The sequence below is a fragment of the Mandrillus leucophaeus genome, unplaced genomic scaffold (genome assembly GCF_000951045.1).
Source record: "Mandrillus leucophaeus isolate KB7577 unplaced genomic scaffold, Mleu.le_1.0 Scaffold1398, whole genome shotgun sequence".
Taxonomy (NCBI): Eukaryota; Metazoa; Chordata; class Mammalia; order Primates; family Cercopithecidae; genus Mandrillus; species Mandrillus leucophaeus.
Window position 1 is genome coordinate 31,919 of NW_012101363.1, and position 8,346 is coordinate 40,264.

At 38.5% G+C, this 8,346-nt stretch overlaps 1 pseudogene; it reads left to right on the forward strand.

The window, feature by feature from the left end:
- Nucleotides 1-1,327: 1,327 nt before the first annotated feature.
- On the forward strand, nucleotides 1,328-7,842 carry LOC105534838 (annotated as a pseudogene).
- The last annotated feature ends 504 nt before the right edge of the window (nucleotides 7,843-8,346 follow it).

Genomic DNA, 8,346 nt, shown 5'->3' on the forward strand with positions numbered 1-8,346 from the left:
GGTGTTGTGTGTCTCAGTTCCCCTGGCTTGGAAAAGGGATTCCCTTTCCCCTTGCGCTTCCCAGGTGAGGTGATGCCTCGCCCTGCTTCAGCTCTCGCTGGTCGGGCTGCAGCTGCTGACCAACACCAATTGTCTGGCACTCCCTAGTGAGATGAACCCAGTACCTCAGTTGAAAATGTAGAAATCACCGGTCTTCTGTGTCGCTCGCGCTGGGAGTTGGAGACTGGAACTGTTCCTATTCGGCCATCTTGCTCCGCCCCTAACCTTCATTTTTAATAGCTGGTTTTTGTGGGTATAGGGTTCTTATTAGACAAACTTTTTTTGTGAGCATTGGACAAAATAATTTATAGGAAGTAATTGAAAAGCTTCAAAGGCCGGGCGCGGGTGGCTCACGCCTCTAATCCCAGCACTTTGGGAGGCCGAGGCGGGTGGATCCCAAGGTCAGGAGACAGAGACCATCCTGGTTAACACGGTGAAACCCTGTCTCTACTAAAAATACAAAAAATTAGCCGGGCGTGGTGGTGGACACCTGTAATCCCAGCTACTCAGGAGGCTAAGGCAGGAGAATGGCATGAACCTGGGAGGCGGAGCTTTCAATGAGCAGAGATCGTGCCACTGCACTCCAGCCTGGGCCACAGAGCGGAAACTCCAATTAAAAAAAAAAAAAAAAAAGAAAGGCTTCAAAGAAGGAAAATAAATCAGGACCTAAGGACACTGATTGGATTGAGCTTCAAGGTCATAGTGATGGCAGCTGGATTTAAGCTGACAGGGAGAATTGTCACTGAAGACAGTAGAAGTCTGGGGGTCAAGCTGTCCTGACTGCAGCTGAATGGAGAGTTTGTATTTTATTTTATTTTATTTTATTTTATTTTATTTTATTTTATTTTATTTTTTGAGACAGAATCTTGCTCTGTTGCCCAGGCTAGAGTGCAGTGGCCTGATCTCGGTTCACTGCAACCTCCTACTCCTGGGTTCAAGCGATTCTCCTGCTTCAGCCTCCCGAGTTGCTGGGATTACAGGCGCTGCAACCCCTCCTGGCTAATCTTTGTATTTTTAGTTAGAGATGGGGTTTCGCCATATTGGCCAGGCTGGTCTCCAGCTACTGACCTGAAGTGATCTGCCCACCTCAGCCTCCCAAAGTGCTGGGATTGTAGACATGAGCCACTGTGCATGGCCTGGAGAGTTTATTTGTTACAGCCTCAGATATGGCACATGCGAGATATACCAGGGTGAACTCAAACATATTCAGATCTGGTGCCTTGGGGAAAAAGTCACCACTTCAGTATCAGATGATGTTTGATTAAGAAAGTGTACTCTAAATGCAATCATGATCAAGGTTAAAGTTAAAGTTAGCACTAGTTATAACAAAGGTGTCGTTGGTGGTGTCTCAGAAGCAGATAAAGGTAGTCAGTTGCTAAGGATGTGTTAATCATTTTATTGTACATGCTCTAATGCTGACTGTGTAGTTAAACATCCCTGTAAGCAGAAACAACTTCACTGTAAGTGCTATGTAAGCCTAGTGCAGGGGGCATTTTCTTCATTCCCAAAAAAAGTTTTACGTAGACTACCTGTAATATTGAAACTTAGGGACCACTGGGGACCATGTGTGAAGGCCCCCAGAAATCCCTTGAGTTAGCAAGGATATGTTTGGTAAAGCAACACAGAAATTAATCAAAGTTTGAATCTATAGTTATTGCTTAACTTCTACTTTTTTGGCAATAACTGAGACCAGACAATGCTCCTGGGCAAAATTACCTAAGAAAACAAGCTCACACGCATTAAAGTTTGAAACCCATCTGTCCTACACTGATGTTTTCCAGGAATTAAATATGTTCAGTTTTCCCTTTGGTTGCTCCCCTTTCCAATTATCTCAAGGCCAGGGCTGCCCTGCTTCTACAGGTGACAGGACAGCTATGGGCCTGGAGGGAGATGAGCTGACAGCATCCCTTCTTTATAACCAAGTCTCAGGGACCACCATCCACACACACAGACTCACTCCAGGACTCCACTGGGCACATGGATGTTTCTCAGCTTCAGTAAAAGTGAGTGATCAAGACTCACGTGCATAGTGGGAGGAGGATTTTCTCAATGATGTGGATAACTCATAATTTTGTTCTTGTGTCTCACTGAATTATAACTAATAAGTATTTCCAGGTAAAAATATAAATTTTAATATTATGAGCACATAAATTTATAGATGTTTGAAAGGATATGTGTAATTTTGTAATGGTGTGTTTCAATTGAAATTTTACTTGACTATTTCTCATTATAAATTAGTACAACAATAAATTATTTTTATGGATTTATAGGAAGTTTTATCTTTTAAGGCACAATAATCTGAACTAACTCAGAATTATTTAATTATGCTGTTTTTTTTTTTGGTTGAAGGTACTTAGTATATTTCCAATAATATATTTAGATAAGAATGTTATAAAGTAATGATTTGCAAACTTGAACGACACAGCATTCACTTTTTATTTTAAAAATCCTCTAAATTTACTATCCCTACTTTTTTCCCTTATGGTTTCAATTATAGTTAACCCAATAAAACATGTATTCGCAAAAAGTGACAAGTAAGTTTCAAGTTGGTTGTTGAAATTTACAAGTTAACATTATCTGAGTTCAATAACGTTAATGCCTTCTAGTGTCTGTGTGTCTTTAAAATGGAAAACAAAGGATACAATCAAGACACTCAAAAACAAAAGGAACAAAATTATGACGACAGAAATTGCCAGTTATCTGTGGCTCATGAGGGCACTGAAACCTCGAAATACTTGATCAGTATAAAACTTCTCTGTACCTGCTCATTAGAGCAGTTTGAGTTTGTCTTAAATGTTTCTTGCATTTCAGGTAGAGAAAGGATGTCTTAGAGTGTAAGTCTTGATTAATCTTGATCAGAGTTCCTGAGCACAGAGGATATGCCCTCTATTTCCTTCCTAATAAAATAATTGATGCAATTAATATGATTGTGAACTTCTCATTAATGTGTGGCACAGGGATTTGATGGTAAAAGATCTTAAAGTCTTTAGAAAAAGAAAGTGTTATATTTTAATCATAACTTTTTAGTTCTGGTAGTTAGAAAAACACAGCGCACCAGCCAGGATTTTAAGACTTCCAAAAATTTCTGGCACAGGATTTTTGATCAAACTCCTGTGGTGTGTTTCTGTCCCCTACCTCTGCAGTGACATTTCTCATGCCTATGTGTTTCCTCGGTTGAGCCAAGAATAAAATATCTTCAGGTTATGAACGTCCACAGTGAGCATTGTACTTCTAGATGCACCCTACTCTAAGTTAAATCGCTAAAGAATAGTAGATGCGTTTCAGTTTTTTAGAGGTGTCTGGACCGTAACATTGTTCTCTTGCCATTTGTACATTTCACAAATGATTTTCATGAAACTTATTTAGCTGTGAAAGGTAATTCCTTTTCCTGATGTTGCCAGCTGTGTTTCGCAGATTGCCAACTATTGCTGATGAATAAACAAACCCTCCTCCCCACCAACCCCAGGTCATCTGCAATTCTCATAATCACTTTATTGGCTTGATAACCAGTCATATGTTTTACAATGCTATTCATAGGATATGGTAAAATTTGGATAAGAAATATGATACTTTTTTGATTATTATAATAATAAAACACAGGTTATTTTGTAATATAGATTTATACTTAAATACAGAATGTAAAAAACTATTAAAATGACATAATTTATAAAGTAATACAACTCTAAACATTGGATATTATTATAAAGATTCAAAAATAGATATTATCAAACTTCATTTTGTCCAAAATAATGTATTAACATTGGGTTTGTAAATGACTTCTATTATTACATTCCTTCTCTTTCTCAAACATCTGATCTAAGCCCTTAGACTTCATGAACAGTCTTTGGTTCCTGGTCAATGGTGGTGTTTTCTCTCGCATTTCCATGATTTTGCATATGCTTTGTGGCTTTAAATATTAAGAATAGACTAAGATAGAAGTCAGAAATATGATGATGAACTTGATCTACATTGCCTGTCTTCTGAGAATTCTCAAGGGCTTCACCATCAGCCCAAGGACGACCTGGCTGCCATGTCTCACAGTGAGTGCTAAGATGTGCTTTCCAATTTATAAGTGTTTATGGTATCAGATAAGACCTAATTCTCCTTTACAATCAGATCAGACCAACCTCTTATATGTAACCTTTATGAGTTTTTCTTATATTGGGTTTCTTTCAGGTCTGAACCATGTTTTCAGATCCATGGTTGTTTTACGCTGGGGTTGCCAGATTCACCAGACAAAAATATGGAACACACAGTTAAGTTTAAAATATATGAAGACAACAAATAATTTTTAGTGTAATTATATTTCAATATTTGCATGTAATGTTTCTATGTAATAGCTATATTATGTATATAGACATATATGTCTTTACTCGAAATTCATATTTTACTGTCTTGTACTTTACTGTCAATCTCAGTACATGGGAGTCTTAGTCCTCCCCACTCCAGGCTCAGTATCAATGTCCTCTAGAGGCTTACTAGAGGAGGAGGTCACAGGATGATCTAGCAGACACACTCTTGTTTTCATTATGTGACAGTCCTTTACAGAGTGGAACCATGAATTAGAGGCAGTGAGCTGAATATCCTTTTGAAAGAAAGAAAACAACAAAATTCCTATCTGTGTTACCTTTCCTAATATTTTTATAATGTCTTTTTGGTATATGGCCTACAGTATTTACAGAAGAACAATGAAATTATTCAAATATAGTTATTAAATAATTTCATGCATAGCAGTTGTTCATGCCAACATATATTTTTACTTGGACTTGATCGTGAACTTCAGATGTGTTAACCACAGAGCCTTTAAGTCAGTCTCCTGGTGCTTCTCCTGAGTGCAAAATGACAACAGATTCCAACTGAGCTGAGGTTGCAGATGTTGAGAACTGTCAATAGTTTGGTTATGTCTGTTGAGATAAATATGTTCCTGTACTAGATTACTAATTAAGTATTTGAAGAAAGACTTAACAATTACTTAGTTAACTGCAGTTTCTTCTTTATAAATGTATATATATATGAGGTGATTTGAGAGCAATGTTCTACCTCAGCAGTGATTTTTGGACTATGGGTAAAGAACACGCTGTCACATGATCTGCATTGCCTTACATATTTATACTTATGGGCCAGTATAATTTTAAAATATTTTTTGCAAGTTTTAGAGTAGGAGTGAATATTTATTTAAAAAGTTTTAGAGCAGGAACAAAAGGCAGTAAAGTACACTTGAAAGAGGGCCAAGTGGGTGACTTGAGAGATCCAAGTGCCCCAGTATAGTTTTTTGTCACTGTTTTGAGACAGAGTCTCGCTCTGTCACCCAGGCTGAAGTGAAGTGGTGCGATCTTGGCTCACTGCAACCTCCACCTCCCAGGTTCAAGCAATTCTCCTGCCTCAGTCTCCTGAGTATCTGCGATTACAGGCATGCACCACCATGCCTGGCTAATTTTTGTACTTTTAGTAGAAATGGGGTTTCACCATGTTGGCCAGGTTGGTCTCGAACTCCTGACCTCAGGTGATCCACCAGCCTCGGCCTCCCAAAGTGCTGGGATTACAGGAGTGAGCCACCGCGCCTGGCCTCCAGTATAGTTTTAAATGACCTTGAGAACAATTGAACACTCTTCCGTCTCAGAAAAAGAATAGAGTTAGTGTGTGGAATTGTCATTTTTTAACATTATGCAGCTGAATTGTTTTAATCTCAGAGTTGAATTAATTTGATAAAATAATGATGCCTGCATCCAGATTAAATAACATAACATAATTTCTAAATCATTCAGTGAAATTTTACAAAAGATTCTGATAGTAGAATCTCCTGATTATGACATGAAGGGAATAATATTTACTGTTGAACAATGATGTATTTTTAAAGCATTGTGAGGGCATTTCTGTATAGAGTGAAGTCTCAAGGAAAGGATTACCAAGTGAGCATTTTGATTAGATCCCATGGAAGTCATAAAGTCAAGAAATGTATTGTTTGTCCTCTTGAAAATTGAAAACGGTACTTTTGCCATGTCCTCCTGAAATTAAGAGATCTTACATAAGGGGTTTCTAGTAGGAAAAGGAAGCTGGGAGAGAGCCAGGACCATTTTGAGGATATACAGTTACTATAACCGTGTACAGTCCTAATTCCCACACCCTGTGAGTATCTTAGGTAATACAATAAAGGGCAATTAAGGTGCAGACAGCATTAAGGCCTATGAGCAGCTAACTATAATGAGAGATTATCCCCCATTATCAGGGTAGGTACCATGCCAGGGTACTTAAACGTGGAAGAGGGAGGAAGGAGAAAAAGTGTCAGAGCTATGTGAAATGAGATCAACTCAATAGAGCATTACTTTTTTTCAAAACTTTCTGGTGATTCTTTCTCCATTAGCATAAAATTTACTTCAGCTCACTTGTACAAACAGCCATGATTTATTTCTCTATGCAACTCACTAGTTCTGAGTGGTGAAACTTACGGAATGCAAAAGTAATGAAATGCTTTCTGAGGAGTAAGTCCCAGATATTAAAAAATTTTTTTTTCATTATACTTTATGTTCTAGAGTACATATGCACAACGTGCAGGTTTGTTACACATGTATACATGTGCCATGTTGGTGTGCTGCACCCATTAACTCGTCATTTACATTAGGTATATCTCCTAATGCTCTCGCTCCTATCTCCCCCGACCCCGCAAGTCCCAGGTATTATAGGAGTATAGATAATGTGCACCCTAGACAGCTGTGATTGTGGATGTGTTGGTATAAATATATCAGTTATATTTAATCAAGATAAATGGATGAAATTAAAATGATGTTGGCGATAATTTTGACTCGAATAAATAACATTGATGATGGAAGTTGAATCACTTTTTTCAGATATGTAAAATGTGTTTCCTCTTTCCCACTCAGATGAGTATGTTCCATTTACGTTACCATTTAAAAAATGCCTTTTTGTTCCCAGCTGAAATAGTAGCCAACACCTTCCTCCTTTTCTTCTGCATCTTCACACTCCTGGATCGCGGACCTAAGCCCACTGACCTGACCACTTGTCACTTGGCCTTCATCCACATAGTGTTGCTTCTCACTGTGGTGTTTTGGTGTCTCCAGACCTGTTTGAGTCACTGAATTTTCATAATGACTTCAAGAGTCAGGCATTTTTCTACCTGAACAGGGTGATGAGGGGCCTCTGCTTCTGCACCACCTGCCTCCTGAGCGTGCTGCAGACCATCACTATCAGCCCCAGCACCTCCTGGTTGGCTAGATTCAAACATAAATCCACAGATTACATCATCCATGTTTTTTCCTTCTTATGGTTTCTCAGTTTGTCCTGCAGTAGTACCCTGATCTTCTTCACTGTGGCTTCTTCTAACATGACCCAGACCAATGTGCTAAGTATTGGTAAATACTGCTCGGTTTCCTCTGAAAGGTACATCACCTGGAACCTGTTTATCATGCTGCCACTGCTTACAGATGTCTCCATTGTAGGAATCATGCTGCTGTCAAGTGCATACATGGTGACTCTCCTGTCCAGGCATCAGAGGTGATCCCAGTACCTTCACAGAACGAACCTCTCTCCAAGACCTCCCCAGAGAAAAGGGCCACCCAGACCATCCTGCTGATGGTGAGTTTGTTTGTGGTTATGTACCGGGTGGACCTGAGTATCTCATCTTCCTCAGCCCTCTTATGGGCATATGATCCTGTTACCCTGGGTGTCCAGAGGCTTGTGGGCAATGTCTATGCCACTGTAAGCCCTTTGGTGCTAATCAGTTCCGAAAGGATAGCCAATATTCAGCGAAATATGCAACAGAAGTGTCGTAGATTTTTAGCAAATTAATAACAAACATAATCTGCAGAAAAGTATGCTCTTGCCATCAGTTAAATTATTCAAGCAGCAGAGTTTTTGATATTTGATTTAATGAAATTGTACAGAATTCTACTTTTATTAAATCTAAGTTCTTTTGAAACCAATGCTACCGAGAACTTGGTGATTTCTTCAGTTCAATATCCACCACTTCAGCCCCATATGTTCATAAATTTCATATCTTTAATTCTGATTCCCTAAACTTCATATAAGACAACTTTTCTATCTTCTTGAGATTTGTACTTAAGAAGCTTTTATTGGTAATAAAATCTCTTAATTTTAAATTTACTTTTGAAAATAACTTAGTTTATTCTTGTTTATTAATGATATTTTAGCTAAGTATCCAATTATAGGTTGGACAATAATTTCTCTCACCACTTTTTAATGTGTATTTCTCTGTTTTCTGGCTCTACAAAGGCTGCATAGATTGTGCTCTGACCTTTACAGGTTATCTCTCTTTTCTCTCTCATGGCTTGT